General features: G+C 44.3%; 1 long non-coding RNA gene and 1 pseudogene across 1 annotated transcript in view; one reads left to right on the forward strand and one right to left on the reverse strand.

The window, feature by feature from the left end:
• Positions 1-4,280: 4,280 nt before the first annotated feature.
• The window catches only part of LOC148004570 (uncharacterized), a 92,395-nt gene continuing 71,885 nt past the window's right edge, over positions 4,281-24,790 (forward strand). Inside the window, exon 1 of the long non-coding RNA XR_015625172.1 lies at positions 4,281-4,564. This is a non-coding gene — a long non-coding RNA (uncharacterized LOC148004570). The remainder of the gene's footprint in view (positions 4,565-24,790) is intronic.
• On the reverse strand, positions 17,940-20,071 carry LOC148004571 (RNA-binding protein MEX3A pseudogene; annotated as a pseudogene).

Below are 24,790 nucleotides of genomic sequence, written 5' to 3' on the forward strand. Positions count from 1 at the left end.
TGCCTATACTAACACATGACCATGCTCCCATTAAAAAAAAAAAAACCTGCATAGACATTTAATTAAAAATTACAATATGGGGCTGGAGAGATGTTTGAGGGTTAGAACACTCGCTGCTCTTGCAAAGGACCCAGGTCTGGTTCCAGCATCTATATGATAGCTTACAGGCACCTGTAAAAACCAGTTCCAGGAAATTCAACAGCCTGCTCTGTCTCCTGCAGGCACCAGGCATGCATGGAGTCCTCCTATATACATGCAGTCAAAGCATTCCTACACATAAATAAGAATAAAATCTGTAAAAAGATTAGTAAACTACTAAAAAAAGATGTTGGCAATTAATATTTCAAACTCTCAGATACCTTGAGAAAGGGGTATTTCCTTGTGGGCTGTTCTGAGCGTTATGGCTCCTGAAATCTGTTAACTCCACCATCAGCTGATACAGGTGCCTTATAGTTCTTTGAGATAAATACCTTGAGATGGTATTTTTTTATGTCTGTCTGTGCGGAAATGGTATTAAACCACATACTACCACAACAAACAAATAAACCAGCAAATGCTCTACTACTGACCTACATTCCTAGTCTACCTATGTATGTAACAGGACCTCACTATGTACCCTAGGCTGACATTGGATTTATGATTCCTGAATCAACCAAGGTGCTAGTGTTATGGGTGTGTGTCAACACTCCTGGTTCTAAAGCATAATTAATAGCTCCCAAATTGGAGGATCACTGGACTGGAAGAAGAGGATAAATGACACGTTCTTCTGCACCACACACACACACACACACACACACACACACACACACACACACACTTCTTCCCTTTTGTTATCTCTCTATCTCTGTCTACAGATACATACACACACATGCACACACACACACACTGACACTCACACACACACTGACATACTCACACACACATTTCTTCCCTTTTCTTTTCTCTCTATCTCTGTCTACACATACATACACACACACACACTCACACACACAACACACACACACACTTCTTCCCTTTTGTTTTCTCTCTATCTCTGTCTATACATGCACACCCACCCCTTCTACCCCACACCCACACACACACACTTGCACACTCACAAATAAAATAAAATAACAATTGGGCTGGAGAGATGGTTACTTGGTTAAGAGCACTGACTGCTCTTCTAGAGGATCTGGGTTCAATTCTCAGCACCCATATGGTGACTCAGAACCATTTGTAACTCCAGTTCTAGGAAATCTGACACCTTCTTCTGGCCTCTGAAAGAATCAGGCATGCACATAGGGCCCAGACATACATGCAGGCAAAACACCCCTTATGCATATAATAAAAATATTTTAATATAAAACATAATAAAATGGCTTAATATAAAAATAACTAACAAATAACCTGCTGACCGTATAAACCAAATTTAAAAAAAATTCTGCCTTATCTTCAAGTTGAAGGTTTACTAAGGTGATTTAAGCACGGGAATTTCATAAGGTCTACTTAAACCACGTATATTCAATGATCACAGAGTAAAACTAAAAGACAAGGATTGCAGGAGAGATGTTTGTTAGACCATTAAATGCCAAATTCAGCAGAATATTGAGATTGAGCGGGGACATAGTCTATTCCTTTCTTTCCCAATGAGTCTGTTTGATATTCAATCCTGAATCTACCCTTCCCCCACAGCGTCTCCCTCAATTCCAAAGAGTGCCTAGATGGCTTAAGATACAGAGTACATTCTATCCCCACCTTTCACTCCCACCCCATACCCTGGCTATTCATTGGGGGGAATCATGGGACCTAAATTGATCAGCCAGAAAAAATCTCAGGACTTCTTCAGAAGGCTGTGAAGAAGCCATCTCTCTAGTACAATTTCCTGTAAGGATACAAAACAGGGCCTGCAACTGCCCACAGACTGCTACACCAGGCACTGCCACACCTAGAGGGGCCACATCAGGAGGACATGGGGATCAGAATAGATGTAGATGGACTTGTGGGGAGGGGGCTAACAGGTAAACATGTTTACTAAGAGAAACCTGACTGTTTGAGAACAACTCGGGGGACTCACATGATGGAAGGAGAGACCATTCCTGGAGTTGTTTTCCGACCTTCACATGTCCACCATAAATGAATATGTGCTCTGAGACACACACACACACACACACACACACACACACACACACACACTTGCTAAATGTAACAAAGTTATATTTTTCTATTTATTTGATCGTGTATTTATTTAATTGGTATACGTGTTTTGCCTGTGTGTGCCTCGTGCCTGAGGCGGCCAAAAAACGGCATCATCAGATCCCCTGAACTAGTTACAGATGGTTGTGGGCCATGATGTGGGTGCTGGGCCCACTGAGCCTGGGTCCCCTGGAAGAGCAGCCAGTATTCTTAACTACTGAGCCCTCTCTCCAGTCCCTATAATAATTTTATTTTTTTAGATGTAAACGAATGTGCTGATGGGAACCAAGTCTGTTTTCTTCCCCTTCAGGTAAGACTTTTTCAGCAAGTAAGTCTATAAATAGGATTTCTTTTTATTTTTCTCCAGTACCAAGGACTGAACCCATGATTGAACCAATGAGCTACACTGCAGCATGTAGTCCTGTTTAAGTCAGTTTGAGCAGACTTTTCTCTTTATACTGAAACAGTACATATATATGTATATATGAGACAGGGCTAGCTATGATTTTAAGGAATTCATTCTAAAAAAATTATAATGGCTAGCCTGAGAAAGTTTTAAAAGTGTTATACCTATTACATTGCTGGAAGCATTAGTCATTTAAGTGAGAGTATAGCAGGTACCATATCTACTTAACAATGGGTTGTTAATAAGACACAGAAAGACAAAAGAGGAGGGATCCATTACTCCCTGCATTATAAGAGGAATACATGCTTCTTATAGAAAATATAATATATTGAGAAGACTAAAGCAACTGTTTTAATCCTATTATCCAGAAAAATTAACATGTTGGCTTATTTTCTTCTAGTCTACTTTAAACGCACAATTAAAATTACTATATGTTTGCAATTTACATTATATTTTAAAAGAATTTGTCTTATCTTTCTTAGTATGGTGACTACTCCTATAATCATAGCACTAAGAGGCAGAAGCAGGAGGAACAGACAGCTTGAGTTTTATAGTAAACTCAGGGACAGCCTGGTTCCACAGCAGGACTTGTGTCTCAGGAAAACGAAGGACTACGAAGAAGGCGGTGGACTCGCATAGGGCATGCTGATATCTGGGCTGTGTCTTCAACTTCAAAGTATGTAAGTAAATAACTAATCCCTCAAATGCATTTAAAATATTTATTTTCAGCCTAGGTTATTTTCCTAGGAATGAAGTAACTGAGCTGTACAGGGTCCATATGAATATGAAACCAGAGAATGTATACAAAAGAAATTTGTAAATTTAAAAATCGCTGCTCAATAGTGAGCTACTATTGTCCTATTGCCATCTCTGGTCCCTTTTTTCTAATCTTCTAAACAATGATCCTACCATTCTGAACCAGGCACTTACTTAAGGACTGTGTACTGAGCTAAACACATATAGCTAAAATTCCTTCCCTTGGGTCGTGGTAAACAAGGTCTATTCTCCATTCCCAAAGTCACAGTGACAAACTGAGGTATGAGGCTAGAGTTCACTGTGGGGCCTCAGGGAGTTTATTGCACTTCCTTACAGAGGGTAGAAAAGGGGTTACTAACTGGTGGTGTGTGAGCTCTTTCCCCAGCAGGCTACAATTGGAGACCTTTGACCCCCCAAAACATTAATGCTTCCCTGAAAAAGCTGTAGCAGTGTAGATGGAGCCTTCCCCCCTGTAGGGTAACAGGAGGGTAGATTGAAACATTGCATCCTTTGGGAAAGCTCCTTCAGCAATTTAAAACAATTTCAGGATATCCTTGAAACTGATTCACTAAGCCCCTCCTAACTGTCCGGACCTCCCAACAATTCATCCTGTTTTTTAATTAAAACATTTTCCAGAAGCTCCAAAGAGAGCTGTACCCAAAGGAATCGGAAAATATCCCGCAGGGACGGGGGAGTGGGGCGTGCCTGAATCCCTAGGCTGAAGGTGGATGATGGAGAGCCACCCCAATAGATAACCACGCAGGAGCCTCAGGCCTTAGGAACAGCGGCCCATGGTCTGCCCCCAATACTCCTGATTCCCCAGCCTTGAGTCCAGAGCGGGGGCGGGGCTGTCGTTGCTTGGGGCGGGGCCATGCGGGGGGCACGCGCTGGGCGGGGAGGGGAGACGGTGCATCCATGCTCTGATTGGGCCTTGGTTAAACAAGGGGCGGCAAGTTAGGCTAGTTATGCCTGCTTGTATTGGATCCTGTTGAAGAAGGGCGTGGTTTTGTGAAGTCTGTTGAAGTCGGTTAAAACCCACCAGAGCGGCGGTGAGCCGGCTTCAGAAGGTTTTTGATGCTGGTATGGAGACGCTCTGGTCCGGCTGTGCATGAGTGTAGGAGAGCCCAGGCCACGGCGACCAGGCCAGGGATGGCGGCCACCGGCAAGCTTCCTGTCTTGCTGCTACTCAGGCTCTGGGCGTCCGTTGTTCTTCTGGCTGGCTACATCAAGGTGAGAACCAGGCGAGCTCCGGTGCGACGTCGCCTCCCATAGTCCGGGAGCACCATCTGTGGGCGGGCATGAGACCGTGGTCGGGGGTGCGGCTTGAAGTTAGGCACAGAGGCAAGTGGCCTCTCCTTCAACCTTCCCATGCGCCTCAGATTTGCACAGAGCTTAGCCCTGAGGTCGGGATGACTCAGTTGCCTGAGAGGCCAAATGAAAGGCGTGTGGGCGTCGGGGCTGCGAGGCCACCCAAGTCCCCTACCTGTCCTGGCGCAGTGGCGTGGCTTCATCCTCTAGGACACCGCACTGCGCGACCTCCCTCCACGGTGTCCCTGATCGCCCAGGCCATGCGCCCTGCGGTCCTGTGACGCTCTAAGTGGGCGGGTCCGCACAGGGTCCCTCGTGCCTGCAGCGGTCGGGGGCCTGGGCTTCAGGTTCACCTGAAAGTTGGCTCGCAGCCTTCTTTGCCCAGTGGATTTGTCAGCAGGGTTGCAGCTCCAGCCCTGGCGAGTGGCGGAGATGCCCAGAGAGACGGGAGAGGAGGGGCCACCAGGGCAGCTGGGCGCTCTGCACCCTCCCCTGCCTCCCAGCCCTTTGTACAAGTCTGGCAAACTAGGGAACCCGGCTTTCCTGCTCCCGAGGAACATTCAGCCTTTAGGGAAGCTATGCACCAGTACATTTGGAAAACTTTCAGGGGTATTTTACTTGCGTCAGGATCACAGTGGTTTCTCTGCACCAGAGGTCACGCCCCCCCATCCCACCCGTGTTAACCTGGTGAAGTTGTCCAGTGTCCCTGGTGGGTGGCAGGAATTCAGGCAACTGGAAGAGGCAGAATGTTGGGTGTGGAACCTGTATTGGGGCATACTCTGCACCTAGCCTCCCCTCAAGAACCCTCTGTTGCCTAGGGAGACGTGGGCATTTATTTTTACTTACTTTTCTCGATATAGTGCTTGAACTGTAGGACTGGAATGTGTGTTTCTGGTATAGTTTATTTCTTCTTGTGCCTGCTCCTATTAAAAAAGAAAAAAAGCACCGTGGCTTTCTGTAGATTGAGCTTGTTCAGAGATTGCATTTGATTAAATAGACATTACCTGAGAATGTTCTCGTTAAAAAAAAAAATTCCTTGCTTAGAATGAATTAATTTCTACAGAATATGTAAATATTTTTTCTGGTAAAAAGATCTAATGAGGAAAAAAATCCTCTGGATGGAACAGCTCAAAACAATCTTAGTATTTGTCTTGCTTTAAACTTTTTGACTGAGGTGGGAAAAAAGGTCAGTCCTTAGTAGAAACAGCGAATGTTTATACCTGAACCTTTAGATTCTTTCACCTTCCACACAGTCGGTAGGGCAGTGTCTGTGACCCCTGGTAAGATGATGCTGGGAAATAGCTACATTGAGCAGGATAAGAAGAGAAGGGACTGAAGTGGGGAAACTGAGTTTTATTTATTGGGTGGGACTTAATGGGTCAATGTCAAAAACCATTGTTCACACTCAACCTCACTTCCCAGTGGTGTGAGAGAGTTAGGTGCTAGTAAATTCACAACAAAGGATTCTTCAGTTTTGAAGAATCCATTTAACATTTAATGCCTCCAGGTGGGGAACTACCAATATCAGAATTAGTTGTTATGGATTAATTTTGACCGTTTGCCACACTGTACAATTGAAAAGTTTGGCTAAACATCATGAAAAACATTTTTTGCCATATTCTTTTAAAATGGAGTTTTGTGGTCACCTCACTTCCTTGGAACAGAATTTTTGTTCACATTGTCATTGTCTCAAGTGCTCTTTCCTTTTGCTGAGTGGCAGAAAATTATTCACATGTATACTCTTTGTTTATTTGCTGTCAAGCAAAGGATTGCTAAAGCCGTAATTCAGATGAGAATGGCTTAAATCATGATGTCTTCGAGAAGGCCTTATTGACATTAGCCAAGGGGATTCTGGCGAAATCCCTGATCAAGTTGCTTGGCACAGAATTATTGATTGGTGGATCTTTAGTGTTGACTAAATTAATCTTTTGCACCTTTTTTTTTTAAACACCTCTCTGCTCTGGGCACTTCCAGGGCCTTTTCTCTTGTGTGCAAGTCCCAAGTGTGTGCCTAAACTGCTCCGTTTCCTAAGGATATTTAAGCTTCTGAAAGGCAGAACTTGAATCTCCTCTGCTATGTCTGAAAGTGATCTTTTGATGGTCAGTATCCAGGAAGCTCAAGAGTGACAACTGATGTGGAAACTGCTTTCTGAGATCCTTGTGAAAGGTAGAGTTGTGTCGGAGTAATGTTTCTATTACAAGTGCATTTTAAAAGACACTGCTGGCAACAGAGAAACTAAACTAAGTGTTACCAGTCTGGTCCTCTTCTGTAGAAGAATTTCTTTCACTCCCATCTAAACTAAGCAGTCAGCATAATGGGACTTAAATGGTTGAGGAAGAAATTCTTCATTGACGTTTATATTTGAAAGTTGGGGGAAAGCCTTTAAAATATTTTAAAAGATGTATTTTGTTATCTATGCGTGTGTGTGTATCTGTGTTGAGTGTATGGCATGTGTGTGCCCTCGGAGCCATAAGAGGTTTTGGATTCTCTGGAGCTGGAACTGCAAGGGACTGTGAGCCACTAGATGTAGATTATGGGCTCCAGACTCAGGTCTCACTTTGGAAGAGTGGGAAGAGCTTTCAAACACTGAGCCTCTCCAGCTCCCTCTGTAAAATAGTTTAAAGATATATTCCTTTATTTATTTGTATATCGAGGCCACTGTGGTGGTCATGGACAAAGTATAAAGCATCGAGTCACTTCTCTCCTTCCACCCTGTAGGCCCTGTAGAGCAAACTCAAGGGGTCAGGCATGGCAACAGTGCCTTTGTCCATCGCACCGCTGGGGAAACAAACTCTGAAGTAACTTAAGCTTTTGAGTCTGTTTTGTTTTGTTTTGTTTTGCAGACAGGGATTCTCTGTAGACCAGGCTGCCTGAAACTCAGAGAGCCACCTGCCTCTGCCTCCTTAGTGCAGGGCCTAAGGGTACAAGCCGCCAACCAGTCCAGAATCTTTTTTTAAAGTCTATTTTTTTTTTTAGATTAAGTGCCAATCAAGTATTGTTCTTTGAAAACGTGGCTTCTGAATTGAGATGTGCTATGAAGTGTACCATACACAGCAGGATGTGAAGATAGTATGAAAAAATAAAGGATCTTAACTTTTATATTAGTGCACTGGCTACCATGCCTTTATATTATTTTTCAGTCTCTTTGTGCTCTGGTCTGTCTGCTAGAGAATTGAATAAGCACCACCTATGTAAGCCTTTGTATTTCTCGGGCACACATTTGCTCACTGGCGGTCCTACATGCATCGTTAGCACCATTTTTGAGTATACTGACATGTTATACTGTCATGTTTCCCCCCAACAGTCTGGCTTCAAGTTGTTGACATGAGGCCTAATTTTGTTTGTGTTATGTTTTAGGTGAGAAGAGGTGAAGGGTACCAGAGGCCTCCCCCCACCCTTAAAGCACAGTTTTTAATGTTATTTTTTCCTTGTTAGCTTTTTCTTCAGTTCAAATTGTTTTAGAAATGATTTCAAGCGTACAGAAATGGAAAGCTGTTCAAACGACTCTGGTGGCATTTCCCTCCACTCAGCATTGACATTTGAATGTTTAGAATTGGCTTCTACGTGTCTGGGGTGTACTCAGTGCAGAGTGCCCAGCACCCTGGAGTGGGGAAAGCATTAATCATTTGCTCCGTTACCATTATTGTATTTGTTGCTGATCTGCCTGGAAGTCAGTTGTGTATACCACCCTCGTTGCCCCTGAAGACCCACAGCAAAGGCATTCTCTTATATAACATCAGGACAGTTATGAACTGGGAGATTTAATATTGATAGATTATTCTGTGTTGTGTCTGTGGATCAGTCAGTTAGTTTATCTTGTCCATTTTGTAAAAAAAAAAAAAAAGTAATATGCTTTTGAGCTATTGGCATTAGTATGTGAAAGGTTATGTAATTGTTCCAAATATAAAGATCAGATTTTTTAATTACCTGATAGTTTCAACTTTAGAAAATCAAAAGATAACTTTTCAAGATTCTTAATGTACTGAGTTCTCAGGATGTCACACTTCTTGCGTATTTGAGATGTGGGGTCTTGTATACCAGGCTGGGCTAATGTCATGGTTTTTTCTACCACCCCCCACCCCACTTGGGGCTGCTGAGTGCTGGGACTGCCAGCCTGTCACCACAACCGGCTTGCATCTTTTTCCTTTCAAAGGAACACAAGAGAAATTGTGTAGGTAATGCATAGTCATTGTAAGATGTAAAAAACAAAACAAAAATAAATGAGAAATAGCTTGAAATTATATCATTCAAAGAGGCCTGGACAACATTCTGGTGAGGCTTCAATTTCCAGATGTAGGATGTGTAGAAGTTTTGTAAAAGTGGCACACACTGTGTATTGATGCCGATATCACCACTTGTTAATTCTCTTAAAATGAACTATTCACAGAAAATAACATTTCTGTGTGACTCAAAGCAGGGGCGAATCTTAGTTCAGATTGCAGTTGCTATGGAGGGACCAGTTGAGAAGAGGATTCTAAATCGCCTCTAATTCAATTTTCATGTTGTTTTTTAGTGAGATAAACTAGATCACTTGAAAACCTAATTGAGTTTAGTATACTGGACCTTGATTTATAGCTTAAATTGGAAAGTAGACCATGTAGCTTCAGATAGAAGGGATTCCAGTCCTGTACATCAAGCATAACAAATAATTTCTTTTCTGTCCTTTTGTTTTGAGAAGTGAGGTTTTTTTGTTTTTGAGGCAGGTTCTCACTATGTACCGTATAGCTTTGGCTAGGCTGGAGCCTTGTTATGTAGACCAGGCTGGCCTTAAACTCCCAGAGCACTGTCTGAAGGCATGCTACTACAGCCAGCCGAGAAGTATCTTAAGAATATGTAAAAACATACTAAACAAGCATTCTACTCCTCATGTGCATCTCTAGCTGAAGCTGTTTTTAAAATGAGGTTGTCTTAAATATGACTATAATCTATTGTTTTTATTATTATTACTATTGCCATGTGTGTATGGTAGTGCCTGAATGTATGTCTGTACCACATGTGCTCCTGTACCCGAAGATGCCACATTAGGGTGCCAGATCCCTGGGAACTGGGTGGCTGTGCGTCATTCTGTGTGTGCTAGGTATTGAACCTGGGTCCTCCCGAAGAGTGACCAATGCTCTTAATTAACCACGAGTCACCTCTCCAGCCCCTGTAACCTATTTTAAAAAGGGAGATTAGGACGCTGATGGTTCATTTCCTATTTGTCCAGCTAGTGCTAACCTTATTGGTTCGGTACAGAATGCCAAATGCTGCAGCGGTGGAAGCTGCAGCGGTTGCTTCCTGCTGCCAGGTGTACTCCATGTGACTAAGGATTTCAGTGGCTGAATCAGGGATGCTGTTTCCAAAAGCTCCTCAGGCTCCTGAGGAATAGAGAAGAAACTAGCAGAGGAGTGTTGCTCCCACACCAGGGTAGTCTGATGAAATAGTTGTTCTTACTGCCCCCAAAAAGTGCGTCCAGTAGATGAATCTGTCTTATTCCAAGTTCACTGCTCTTTTCATTCTTCTCAGGGAGTCTCCTGTTGTTATTGGCTGTAGGTTTCTGTAAATTCAAGCAATTTATGTTATGGCCTGGTTCACACCAAACTTACCTCTTTGAAGTCATTGTCACAGTACTGAAGACTGTACCACATTACATTTTCCACTGATTATAAAGATCTTTTAGTACAAGCGTCCTTTAATAGAAAGCTCGTTTTATCTTTGTGTTTTTAAAGATTTATTTACTTATCTATCTATGTTCTCTGTTTGCATGTATGCCTGCATGACAAGAGGGCATCAGATCCCATTATAGATGGTTGTGAGCCACTATGCTGTTTCTGGGAATTGAACTCAGAAACGCTAGAAAAGCAGCCAGTGCCCTTAACCACTGAGCTCTGGTCCTAGCCCTTTGTATTCCTTCAGCCCTTATCTTTGTATTCTAACAATAAGAAAATAATTAAGACATAATCCCATGTCGGGGGTTGTATCAGAATTGGGGTTATGCCATTATTCTGAGAAAAGGCTGCCAGATTTTTACAAATCTTCATCATGTGCTGTGTAATTAGTAGACTGAGGTTCAGAAAAAAAGTTACTTAGATTTTGATAAGGGACAGCAGTAAGGCTAGCTTATTAATTGAGCAGCTCACCACCAACCTTTTCAGTTGGCCTTCCTGAGACTCACTTCTCTGAGGATGGTAATGCCCACAGGAAGAGCACATTGCCTTGTATATCTCCTTTTGTGCTGAGGAAACATTTCCTAGTCAGGTGGCACAAGACTCTGACCAATGCGAGGCTCCTCTGTGGAGGAGGGATAGTCCCACATCAATGTCTCAGGTCCCTAGGACCTGCCATGGAGGAGAATGGAGCAGCCTTGAATCAAGTTGGGCTTGGTTTGAAGAGATGTTGTTGGTAGAAACCCAGTGCCTGTCTGTTACTCGAGCTCTTTCTTTGGAAAGCTCCGTACATGAGTTGGCTTACAGAGAAACAAGCGATTCCTACCTACTGAGTTATTCTGGGTTAAAAGTTACCTGATGGGGCTGGGGATTTAGCTCAGTGGTAGAGCGCTTACCTAGGAAGCGCAAGGCCCTGCGTTCGGTCCCCAGCTCCGAAAAAAAGAACCAAAAAAAAAAAAAAAAAGTTACCTGATGAGCTTTATCATGTTCCACTTCCTTCTAAATACATGTGTGTGTGTGCGTGCGTGTGTGTGTGTGTGTGTGTGTGCGTGTGTGTGTGTGTGTGTGCGTGTGTGTGTGTGCGTGTGTGTGTGTGTGCGTGTGTGTGTCTGCGTGTGTGTGTGTGTGCGTGTGTGTGTGTGTGCGTGTGTGTGTGCGTGTGTGCGTGTGTGTGTGCGTGCGTGTGTGCGTGTGTGTGTGCGTGCGTGTGTGCGTGCGTGTGTGCGTGTGTGTGCGTGCGTGTGTGTGTGTGTGTGTGTGTGTGTGTGTCTGTGTGTGTGGAAGCCAGAGGTCAGCATCAGGAATTTTCCTGTTGTTGGTCACCTTATTTTTGAGATAAGATCTCTGATTAAACCAGAGCTCGACTTCCTGGCTGGTTTGCCAGCAAACTTGAGGCTCTGTCTCTGTTCTCCTATCCCAAGCTGACGGTAGATGTCACTGTTTTACCTGGCTTTTACATGGGGGATGAGGAAGAGAACTCAGGTCTCCTGCTAGCACGGCAGAAGACTTGTGATATTATACTTCATTTGTGAGAGATGTAACCCACACCAGAATGGTTGGAAGAGTATAAAAAAATGACTTGGAGAAGAAAAATGGTAGATTCAGTAGTGTGGTAAGAGCTATTTTAAATACCTTTTTTCTCCTAGAACGCTAAATTTATGACTTGGAAGGGCAGAAATAGGATTTTTATTTTGAGAGATGAAATGTTTGGGCAACATTTATTTTACCTCCTTTAATTAATTACAGCCAACCATCTTTAAAAATATATCTAGTCAACATCTGTTTTTGTTTCTCTTAACATTTATAATGCTTGCTTTAGACTTAAAAACAATTAGCCAGGCATGGTAGCATACTCCTGTGATCTCAGCACTCCATAGGCTGAGGCAGGAGGATAGGAAATTAAAGCCCACAAGGTCAGGGATATATATAGCATCCTCTGTGACTCCAGGACTTAGGGAATGTAAGCAGGAGGATTAGGGGCTCAAGGCTGGCCTGGGCTACGAACAGCAAAACTAAGGCTAACACACTTCAGGCAGAAATAAAGCATTACTGAGGAAGTAGCTGTTTGGACTTCCCAGAAGTAATTCTTCCCTTGAGCTGATTATTTAGCACTCCCATTCCAATTTACATTTTCATAAGAGGTCCTGAGGGTTCTGATGAGCTGTGATCCTTTGCTCATTGATGCAGGACTCATTATTTGAGCCTGCTGTGAGGATTTCATGAGGTAAGAATGTGAAACTTAGATGTCCATGTGCCTACTCACTCTTGTCCTCCTTAACCAGGCTTTTCATAAGCCTTTTTTTGTTATTTTAACATTGTTGACGGGGAGAAGCAGAGGGAGAGAGATTGCATGTGTACATGTGTGTGCAGAGCAAGAAGCAGTTCTCTTTCAGCATGTGGATCCTACATTCCATAGCAAGTGTAGGAGAGGAGAACCTTGAACTATGTTATGTTTGAAGAAAGTAAGTCTCACTGTGCAGCCCTATCTGGCCTGGAACTCACAGAGATCCACCTGCTTCTGCCTCAAAGATGTGCAACCCTCCACTCAGTTTGACTTGAGTTTTCGGTCCACTCCCTTTTACTTCTCTTTGCTAGAATTACAACTGCGTGCTACCATGCCTGGTTTATACTTTTTCGGGGCTGTGACCATGCTAGGCAGATTCTCTACCAACTGAGATAAATTCCTAGCTGTCTGCTGTTTATTTTTGAGCTTTAAAGATTTGCAACCACACAAAAGAAAGTAGCCAAGCATGGTTATTGGCACGAATCACTTCCGAGGTCCAGAGAGCAGAGCCAGGCCTTCTTTCTGTCCTCCAGAAGGAACTGTGCCCCAGCTTTTCCATATTTACTCTTTGCCTTTCTTTGTAGTCTTAACAGGCGTCCTCATGAAAATTTCCCTGTTTTGATGTTTAAGATGAACGTAAATGGAGTTACTCAATGTATTCCTGAGTATTTGGTGTCTTTCACTAAACATGTTTTTGAGAGTTGTTTGTACTGAGCATAGCTGGGGCTCCTGTTACCGTCCTTTATGAATGAAACCACAACGTACTGTGCCCTTGGACACTTGAGTTGTTTTCACTTGGAGTTAAGATGTGCTTTCTCTCTGTGCTTTACTAAAAATATTTTGGTTTGTTTTCGTAGACTCTGGGGAATGACCCAGGCCTCTAGCATGCTAAACATGCACTTTACGGTTGAACTAATCAATAGAAACCCCCCAAAGGATTTTTTAAAGGTTTATTTTATACGCATTGGTGTTCTGCCTGCATGTCTGTGCCAGATCCTTGGAAACTGGCATTAGTTGTGAGCTGCCCTGTGGGTGTTGGAAATTGAACTCTGGTCCTCTGGAAGGGTAACCAGTGCTCTTAACTGCTATCACTCCAACCTCATCAAAGGATGTATTTTTAAATTTTATGTATATGAGTGTTTTGCCTTCATATATGTTTGCCCTTGATGATAAGGTACCCAGGTCAGTCAGCCTTGAACTTGTGATTTTCCTGCATTGGCCTCCTGAGTGCTGGAATTACAGTCCTGTGCCACCAGAAGTCTTTCCCCTTTGCTCCACTCTGCCAATTTTGTTATTTTTTATTTTATACTTTGTTAACCTGTTTTAGATTTCTTATGTCCCATTGACCTCTCTGCTCTTGCTCTAAGCAGTAAGTTTTACATTTACTAGAATTAGCCCTTGCACCTTAGTTATTTTCTCTATTTTTTTAAACACACTTCTTTGTATGTTTACCGCATGTCACCAAAAACATACCTGTTGGAATTTGTTTGGGATTGCACAAGTTTATAGATTAGTTGGGGAAATATCCAATTTGCCATTTCCCCAATTGCAGTTTGATATTGTCAAATTGTCCTTTTGTCCACAACTTTTCTTGTGTCCAGACTCGAATAATTTATTCTATGATTGGTGACTGCTTTTTTCATAGCCAGTCCATTTGAACATTCCTTCCCCCCCCCCCCTTGGTCGCACTGGTGAGAGAGCTCTAGTAAGTGTTCTGTGTTGCTGAAACTGTTAGAGCTGGCAGGATACCTTCTGTTATTGGTCTCAGAATGAAGCTGTGGTTCCCTTTTATGTGATGCTTAACCAGTCCCACCTGGGGTCAGGTGAGAGGCCTTTGTAAACTTAACACAAGTGCTTGGTTTCAATGTCTTTTTTAGATGTCCATGGGTGTTTTGCTTGTGTGTGTGTGTGTGTATGTGTGTGTGTGTGTGCGTGTGTGTATGTGTGTACATGCATGTGTTTGTGTACATGCATGTGCGTGCGTGCGTGTGTGTGTGTGTGTGTGTGTGTGTGTGTGTGTGTGTGTGTGGCATGCAAGTACCATATGAGCATACCTGTTCAGTGCCTGCAAGGACCAGCAGGGTGTGTCTCATTCCCCAGAATGGAGTTATGAATGGTTGTGAGTCACCATGTAGTTGTTGGGAGTCAAACCTGGGTCCTCTAGGAGAGCAGTCGGTGCTTTTAAGTAAACTGAGTCTCCAGCCCTGTGAATGTCATTTATTTCTTTCCCCCAAATTATTATGGTCTCATAATCCTCCTTTCACCCCCTACTTTGATTACCTTTGGATTTGGTTTGCTAAAGTTTTGTTTAGGATTTCATCTCCATGCCCCCCCAAATGGGTTTGACATTTTACTTATTAATTACCTTTACCAGTTTAAAAATATCTATTGCACATGTGTGTATATGTATGCATGTGTCTGTTCACATGTGTGCCAGTAGTCATTCTCAAGTGTTATTTCTTAGGTGCTTGCCACCTTGTCTTGAGATAGGCTTCCTTACTGGGGCCCTGGGTTTAAAGTTTAGGGTAGGCTGGCTAGTTGGTAAGTCCTAGGGTTTCTTCTAGCTTCGCTCCCCAGTGCTGGGACTACAAGCATGTGTTATATGAGTTGTCATGATTCAACAAGTGTTCCTCATGCTTGAAAACAATCAAGAAGAAAAGCTTTAACCAGAAAAAAGGCCCATAGATCCTCTTCAAAGAATTATCTTATCCTAACAGCTAAACCCAATAAGTGACTTTAAACCTTCACTAACCATAAAAAAGATAAGACCTTTTTGTTTCATTTTTGTTTTCTGAGACAAAGTTTCTTTGTGTAGACTTGAATGTGGTTGAACTAGCTCCACAGACCAGATTGGTCTTGAATTTACAGAGTTCTGCCTTCTGCCTTCCCAAGTGCTTAAAGGTGTGTCCCCCCTCCCCATTCCAAAATATGATCTTTAAGGTAAAAGAGAGCTGGCAAGATGCCTTGGTGGGTATGGTGCTTACTATGGGAGCCTGGACAACATGAGGTTGATCCCCCAGAATAGGGGAAGGGCTCACATGCCCCTGTTGCAGAAGAGTGTGCTGCTGACAGGAAAATCAGACCTTCCTTCCAAGGATGGGCAAGTATTAGGAAATTCCCCCCCATCTATCTCCTCTTAGACCCCTGTGGCCAATGGCCAGAGAGCCTGGGGTCAGGCACGAGTAGCCCCAGCCTCAAACCTACCTACCTGTTCCTGCTACTCCTCTGACCTCGAAGACTCTGACACCTGTCTGCCTTGTCCTGAGAGACCAATTTGAGCCCTCCCTGTAGACACAGACCTACCGTGTGCTACATAGAGTGCCATGCTACATTTATAGTAAACCTTCTAAATTAATTTTTATATCATCAATTACCTAATAAAATTCATTTTTCATATAATCCCAGGTTCTTTGCTACATATATATGGTAATAAATGCCTTTATTAAAATAGAAGATTTAATTATGAGGACCTGTTCCTTTTCATTATTGATGTTTTGTTTCCTCTCCTCTCTTGGTAGCCCATCTCGCTCCCTCCTTCAGTGCTTGTTTTCCTTCTAGATCCTGTTTGTGCTTGTTTCTAGGAAAGGCTCACCTAGCAGGGATGGATTGGATCTGTGGAGTCCCTAGTGAGACAGAGGGGGAGGGAATTGACAGACAGAGATCTCTTCTTCCCACCCCGCTCCCATCCCCTGCACATGGGCAACCCAAGGCTCCCATTTGATTTGGTTTTTCTCCTACAGACATCTCAAGATGGCTTACATTGGTGGAAAGGAATGAAGCTGTCACAGGCCAGTTTTCTGGGCTGTGACCTCCTGTTTCTCCCCTCTCAGGCTGGTGGTCCAGAGGGTAAGGCTGAGGAGAGGCAAAGTAATTGACAAGAGGCAAAAGAGAGAGACCTCCGTCTGCCTTCCTCCCACATCCCTTCTCCAGCCAGGAAGAGTGGGACTCCTGAGCTAGAGCTCAGAGTATTCCCTCCCTATTACACACAAGCATCTGCTGGCCTCCTGGTCTCCCACCTGCTCCTGGCCCAGCCAGCAGAACCAGGAGGGTAGGAGGCTGCTGACTGACATAAATGAGCAAGAGGAGCACAAAGGGTGCTAGACCTCTCACAATGCCTGATTCTTGGAAGAGGCTCCACTGCACCCCAACCCTGCTTTGCCCTGGCGTAACCCATCACCAAGAAGCTGAGCTCTCTCCTCAGGCAGTGGGGAAGACAGAGCATAATGATTTCTGGATAATCAGGATTCAATAGTGGTTCAGCTAGGTGCAGAGAGGTCAGGGGTGGGCCACTGCTAGGGAGGAGGAGGGGACACTTCCCAACCACACCTCTCCCGATCCAGGATATTTCCTACAATCTGCTTCCCCTTCCCTCGGGCAGGTGATCTGTGATATGGATATGCTGCACCCTCAGCATAACGCCCACAGAAGATAAAGGTTGGTTTCCAACCTTTTATGAACCCCGCTACTAATTTCCACTATGTACCCCATTATTAGTTTCTAGTCTCAAACTATCTGGATCTAAAACTACATTCCATCAGGAATTGGAATTGAGTCTTTGCAGAAGTGGGGAAGGGGCTGTCCACTACAGGATCAGAACCTGGGAAGGGGGCTATCAAAATGTTCTCTAGACCTCTCTCCCAGGAAGATGATATGCCCAAAGCTGGGCTAGAAGAGGCAAGAGGAACCAGGGACTGCAAGTAACAGCTGGATAGAAAAGGGGAATAGAAGGGATAGGAAAAAAAGAACAAAGACAAAAAAAGGAAAGGGCAAGTCCATAGCAATTTGAAGAAAATTTGATGAAGGGACAAGCAAAAAGTTGGAGGGAAAAGAGAAGCCTCCTTCAGATCTCTCAGCCCAGCTGTGTGAGACAGGTGAGTTGTGAGCCCTTTGTTGATTGACATCCTCCTTTATCCCAGAAGATGTACCTAGAACTTTATTAGGGCCCCTCTCCTTATTGTGTTGGGAACTCAGGAAAAGGGTGGTGTGAGGGAAGGGGTCACGTTAGGAGATGGAAAGTCAGAACCAAAGGCCTGGGGATCACTAAGAGCACCCCTAGCTACAGATGGCATTTCTCCCTGATCTTACCCTGCAGAGGAAGGGACCTAATGTCACATAGATAGGGAGAAGGGAAATGTCAGGTTGTCCTGGTGGCCACTTCAAGTTAAACAAAAGCTTCTCTTAGCTGCTTCCGGATTCAAGGGTCTGTTGATGTATCAGAGTTGTAACATTAGTAAAATGTATAGCCCACTCCCAAAGTGTAACCAGAGACTCTGGAAGTTGCCCCACCCGTAGCCACTCAGGCCTCTCCTTCCCCACCCCACTGAGGTGATTATTGCCCAGCACCTTGCTACAGGTCCATGGCTGTACCCTAGGGAGCAGACACAGGAGTCCAGGGACATGGAATTTGGAAAAATATTCAGATTGCTTGTGTGGCAGTGATGTGACAGACAGGACAATCTTGGTCTGTCCTCTCACAGATGCATACTGCACCTGCCATGCAGAAAAGGTTATGTCCACCAGGCACCAGGGCTGCTGTCACTTTTCTCTCAAAGCAGACGATGCATGCAGGCCCTCTTACCTCAGTTTAGAGAAACCCCGTAGTGGCTACGTGGGCGGCCTCTGTGTTAGCCTATGACCCCTCATTGGTGGCAGGAGATCAGTGCTCACCTGGGGGTTCTGCATATGCTTTGACTGAAGAAAAGTAGTAGGAGGCAGAAGAGAAGTGCACCAGTGTGAAGATGGAGTTCCTGGTCTTCCTACAGCAGTGGGGGTGGGCAAGCTTACCTCTCACTCCATAATACAAGTCCTGCCTGCCCACACCATTGCTGGAAGCAGATATCCACCTTAGCTGATGTCCCTGCCCTGCTAGCCTAAGTGCTGGGCCTCAGAGATGAGTTCATGCCACACTCACCTATACAGCCCAGGTTGTTGTGCCTGAAGGTGGAGAGTGGCTTACAGCCTGGAGCAAACACCGGCCAGGCATCTGAGTAGAGGCTATCCAGGGCTGCATGGACTCTGACTGCCATGAAGTCAATCTTACTGTCACCCAGGAAGTCACCATCCCTGTTCTACTCAAGAATCTTGCCACTATGTGTGGCAATGTACCTCCCTATCTCCTTCCTTGCAGCCCTGCCGACATTCCAGGTTGCCCAGGCACTGGTGATCTCAAACACCGGTGAGGTCTTAGTCCTGGCTGGAAGTTATGATGTAAGTGTTGGTCTGCTGCTGGATGCATTTAATGTCGCTCCCTTTGGGCAAACCATCAGTCCCACCACATGGTAGCGCTCATACAGGGATCATCACTTGGCCTGGTAGAGGCCTGGCTGGCTGCAGGGGAGGGGCAGCAGGGCAGGATCTGTAGGCTGCTCAGGGATGCCATCCCCACTCCCAGTCCTACCCCAACTTGGGCACCAGGAGTGGGACTTGGGGCTCCCCCAAACCCAGGGGGCAGAGTTGATGAAGAGCCAGCTGAAGGGAACACTCCTTTCCAGCAGCCCTTTGGTTCTTTGTGCTTCCTCTGAAACATCCTAGTTATCCAAAGCCACATTTCTTCCTGTTATTCCAGATACCACTAGACTGGGCATGGGGAATTGGAAGTTGTAGGGAGAGAGAGAGAGGTGGTGGGAGGGAGAGGAGGAGAGATGAGGGCCCTGTCTTCCTTCTTTTATTTCCACAACTGCCCAGAACAGCACAGTGAATCAGGCGACCTCTGGAGATATCTTTTCTTGAACTACACATTCTCCCTAACCCCTCAGAGGGCTGATTGGTTATTTTGTTCTTAAAGGCTGATTGGTTATTTTGTTCTTTTTTGAGATGGATTCTCTGTGTAGTCCTGGGTGTGCTGGATCTCACACTGGAGACCAGGCTGCTCCCAAATTCACAGTTTCACCTGCCTGTTATACCTGACTGCTGGAATTAAGGTCTTCACCACCACCTCTACCACACAACAGGTTCATTGGGTCATCTCAGAGTCAGCAGAGTGAGTCCTACAACTGAAGGACACTAAACACACAGAGTGTCAGGAACAAACTCAAGTCACACAGAGGTAGGCAACACCTGGTGTATCTTCTACTCAGGTGTTTACAGCCTTCAGCCCCATTCTTTATGCACTTAGGATTTTGTATGCAATGTTTATTCATGAGAATAAATGTCAGAGGAGTCAGGCAGGATGCACCAACTCTATGATGGCCTAGTTCTCCTCTGAATTTTCTCAAACACTAGCATAGTCAAAGCGGTCATAGCAAGATTTAGATGTCCACAAATGTATACTGAGCATCAGCTTTTTAACAGGTTTTGGCTGAGAGGAATTCCCTCAGGCACTATCATTTGATTATCAAGATTGTCTAATACACTTTCAGCTCGCATGCAGGTGCTGTGGTTGTGTATACAAGCAGAATGACATAAACCCTGCAAGCAAGGATGCCTGGGAACTCCCCAGTCCCAGTCATACCAGCTCATAGCCTGTTAGTTACCTTGAAGGCAAGACAGTAGCAGCTCCATGCATCCCTACCGACAACTGATTCTCCAGCTGCTTCCAACTCCTACTCCAAGTGCATCTGCTGCCCTCCACTGTGTCCACAGGATGAGTTTAGATGTCAGCCTTATTATTCAGTACATGGGTGACACTGTCAAGTCACTCCAATGTGACAGCCTTGACGTTAACCTCTGTGCAGTGGACATTGTCTGTACATTCTAGGGAATATCCAAAAAATAAAGAGATTACCTTGTGAACCCCAGTCCCCAAGGAAACAGAGGTGGTAGCCCCCTTTATTTGAACATGGTGTCCACATCAACCTGAACCCACCCATTCATTCTGAAGTTCATTCCTCTCTAAGGCCCAAGCACCTGGAGCTACAAATGCTTTAAAAATCAATCCTCTTTCAATCTCTGTGATGGGAAAACAAAAGCACTGAGGTCAGAAAAAAATTGGTGACTTAGCTCAATGACATGCAATTTGTCATCAAGGAGCCTGGCCTAGACAAGGTGACCGATACCAAGTGCTATACACGATGCAAAGAGGACCCTTTATAGACAACACACTCCATAAAGAAATTCAGAACTTCTTTCCTATGTGACCAAATTCTGAGGCGTAGCTGAACTTTTTCCCTCTGCTTGGGGATAAGGGTTGTCCTAGGCAGAAAGTGTCATAGTGTGCATATGAGATGTGTGTATGAGGTATGAGAGTCTTGAAGTTGTGTTGAGGTGAAAGTCAATATTTAGGAAGTAGCATTCTCAGATGCTCCCCTCATGCATGCCCTGTGCTCTGTTTAGTTTACCCACTGAAGCAGACACGTGTGCACTGGAAGCCTTCAGGACAAGGGAGGGAGGGCTTCTGACTTTGGAAACAGTTAAATAACTTATAGCTCATTACACACAGACAAGAAAACAACAAAACTGTGTTATCCACAGTATAAAAGGATGGAGGCATTCTCTATCCCCTGGGAACCCAGTCTGAAAAGCCAGCGAATGCTCCAGATTTTCTCAGGGACATTTGTAACTCAGGGGTCAGTGAACTAAGGGTTCATGGCAAACATGATAAACTCCCTGAGAGCATTCAGCAATAACTGGAGAAATTTTACTCCATAGTCTGCTGGGATGGAGCACTAAGGAAGACACACAGACAATACAAGCAAGGTCCAGCTTTATATTTTTTTCCAAAAACCTTTATTGGGGGAAACCTACAAACATGTATAGTACAATGTTTCCAGTCACAATTTGTAGTGAACTGATTCCTCAAAATATATTATATATTATATTATATAATATGTTATATTATATTAAACATATTATATATCATGATTTTCAAAACCCTACTTCTGTCAAAGTAATCCAGAGTGCACATGTAGTGCTCCAACTGTACCTACATACAAACTAAGGGATTGCTTGGTCATCTGCCATCTGGGAAATCTTGAGACCTTCCTGCCTTTTTACATTTGAAATATTATTGTACAAGTTTGGGGCTGTCACTAAACAAGGTATATGTGTGTACCACCAACATTTCAGTGCAAAGACCTGGTCTCTTCCCCTCATAGCTATGTAAAAAGTGGTAAAAAAGACTTTTCCTCTTTTGCTGGTGAACACATCCCTCATTCAAATTGTCAAGCACTAATGAAGTCCTTGTTTGGTTGAGGAAGATTTAAGGTAAGTTCAGGCCCAATGAAGGCACTGAGACCATTTCCGCATTATTGCTACCTGTCTTAGCCTCAACATCACACTAGAGCTGGTAAAATCAAGAAACTTTTTTTCCTTGCTTCTATATAAAGCTCAAATGAGAGAAGCATTCTCCACGTGACCTGACTGCAGAGTCTATGGCCATTCTTTTATTGTTTAAAGTTGGATAAGCTACAGGCATTATACATTCAAAAAAAGAAAAGAAGAAAAAGAGCATACAGTGTTCCTCAAACTACTTCCACAGCATCTAGGTAGATTTCTGTAAAGAAACCATTCAAACTTTTAAAGTTTACATAAAGAAGTAAAAAAATCAATAAAATAAATATTGCATACAATCTCTTAAATAAAGGTTTTTCTAACTCATTTCCAATAAAATAACCAAGTGAAGTTACAAAATGCATATATTACTGTGAAAAGAACACATTCCTCATTTTGCCAATTAATAATGGCAATGATAATTTAACAAAATAAAACATATATCTATTGCTTTCATCATACTTGATAAACACAATTGAACAGTATCCTCAGTGTATACTTTTCACAAGATAATAAATAAGTTAAATCTTTTTTCATATTAGTTGAGGTGCAGATCAACTAAAAAGAGCTAAAAATGAAGCATTTATTTCCCAACGACTATGAACTGAACTCTACCCAAGGCTTCCAGAGAGCAGAGGAAATGGTTCTAAGCTAAACACCCACTGAGTGCTGGCAGTGAGACTATAATGAAACTTTGGAATGCAAGATCTCCCCCATACCCAAACATATAGAACTTTGTTAAAAAACATAAACAAGGTAAACAACCACCATGAAGTAGGCTGCGAGATACTCCTATCAAGGAAAGTTCTGGGCATTAATTTCAATTCTAGAAACTTATAGTTTAGGGAGGTGGCAGCCTGCTGGCTCACACTGGTCTTGGAAACCCTTCCAATGTAAGAGTTCTCACATCTGGACTGTAACTAAGGCTGTCAGGTGAGAGAAGAGATGGAATGGTGGCTGATAGCTGCTGGTGCTTGGCTCTTTTTTCTTTTAAAACTAGAGTTTCAAACTCATCTGAAACCTAAACAAGTGTTTGGAATTTTCTGTTCTTTCCACATCACAACTGCCCTCTTGTGGATATTTTGTTCATTCAAAAGAAAATTTCACTGGCATTCATTTCAACAAGAATGACACTTTGCAGCAATGATGATGATGATGATGATGAAAATAATAATAATAATAGAAACTTGGAAACAAAGAGAACCGAAGGAGCCCCTCCTGAAAGAGTTCCAGTATAAGTGCTCAGCTTGGCCTGCAAGTAGGCCTGCTGCAGTGTCACCCACCAACCAATATGCACTGTAGCACCTCTCCCAAGCCCTCGCAGGCGCCCCCTTCCTTTGGTCCTCAGAGATGGAGAGGTAGCAGAAGATGGGCAGGCATTGGACAGGGTCCAGGCTGTGAGACTCGGAGCCACTGAGGATGCCCAACCTCAGTGAGCTGCTCACAGTCCAACAGCAAGCCTGGGGGTCTAGGGGTTGTGCAGAACACGAGTGACTCTGACCCACAGCTCAGCACTTGGATGTCTTAGAATAGGGTTGGGCAGCGCTGTGGCCTGTAGGGGGCTGTGAAGGAGGCCAGTGGAGGAGCCTCAGAGGGCTGTGCAGCAAGAGCAGCACTGGGGACACAGGGGACAGTGCAGGAGACCAGTGCAGGTTCGTGGCAAAGAGATAAGAGCATTCAGAGATTCCTGGAGAAATTTTACTCCATCGTCTCCCTGCCTGAATTCATGCCCAGAAGCCAGGGTTACAGGGCCTTACAGTCAGCCTTAACTGGCCAGAGTCCTGCTATTCTAGTTGCCCAAAATGTAGCTGTTTACAGCTTCCTAGCTTGTAGATACCAGCCTCCATCACTGTCCACAGGACCAGCAGAGTGGCTGTTGGACCAACTTGAATTATTTCCCAGCCTCCTTCATCGTAGGATAAGAGATTCTAAGTTCTGCATCTTCCTTTCTTTTGCTCCAATAAGACTTCATGACCAAGGCAACAAATTTATAAAACATAACGTATAATTCAGACTCATGCTTACAGAACAAGTCCACTGTGGTACAGCAAAGGCATAGTGAGAGGAATAGCTGAGAGTCTCTTGGGCCACAAGTGGAGACAGATTGGGAATCACTTGGGCTTTTGAAAACTATAAAACCAACCTTAGGAACACGCTCTTCCCCAAGAAGCAGTGCCTTATCCTTCTGAAACAGGTTTACCAACTAGGAACCAAATACTGAATAACATAACACCTCACTGCAATCCCTCTTATTCTGTCATTCCTGTTAGGCCCCAGGAACTCCTGGAATTCCTTTTAGGCCCCTACAGATGAGCATAGTGTCTGGCCTACACCCAAGTAAATCATGAATAAATAACCAGGTCTCTCTGTCGGTGTTAGTCTGTGTTCCTAGTCTGGCCAGGAAAACGCTCCAAGGTTTCTTCCTTTGCTTCCGGATAGCTGGACATAGAAGACTGCGTAACAGATCTGAGCCCCAGACCCAAGGCAACAGGTCCTGAGGAATCAGCACACAGCAGGTGCAGGGATCCAGTGCAGATCACCAACACCTGCTGTGGTCTCAGCATCCCAGAGGAAGCTTTTCCTGGGGACAGGTCTGGATGCTGGGTTAAAAACCACAGAAGTCATAGCTTTGTGAGCCCCAGGGCTCCGGAGCTCTTCAGGGAGTAGAGCTAGGGCCAGGCAGCAGCAGCCTGGGACCTGAGAGTGGGATTCCGGGCCCAGGGAGAACCTGCATCCTGCCAACATGCATTATCAACATTCTTCTATCAAAAGAGCAAGCTTATAGGGACGTGGCACCAAGCGAGGGCCCGCCTGCAGCCCGGATTCGAGGTCGAGTGCTCTTTATGGCCAGAAAACCCACCTAGTCGACTTTGCTGTGGCTTACCGACCATGCCAGCTAAGGTGGCCCGCATGTACCTCGGATTGGCAAAGCCAAATACAGGATCAGTGAAAGTGCTGCAGCCTCAGAGCTATGTCTCTGCCTTGCACAGTATGAGAGCACCTCCACTGGGC

Source organism: Rattus norvegicus, chromosome 7 (assembly GCF_021556685.1).
Source record: "Rattus norvegicus strain SHRSP/BbbUtx chromosome 7, alternate assembly SHRSP_T2T, whole genome shotgun sequence".
Classification (NCBI taxonomy): Eukaryota; Metazoa; Chordata; class Mammalia; order Rodentia; family Muridae; genus Rattus; species Rattus norvegicus.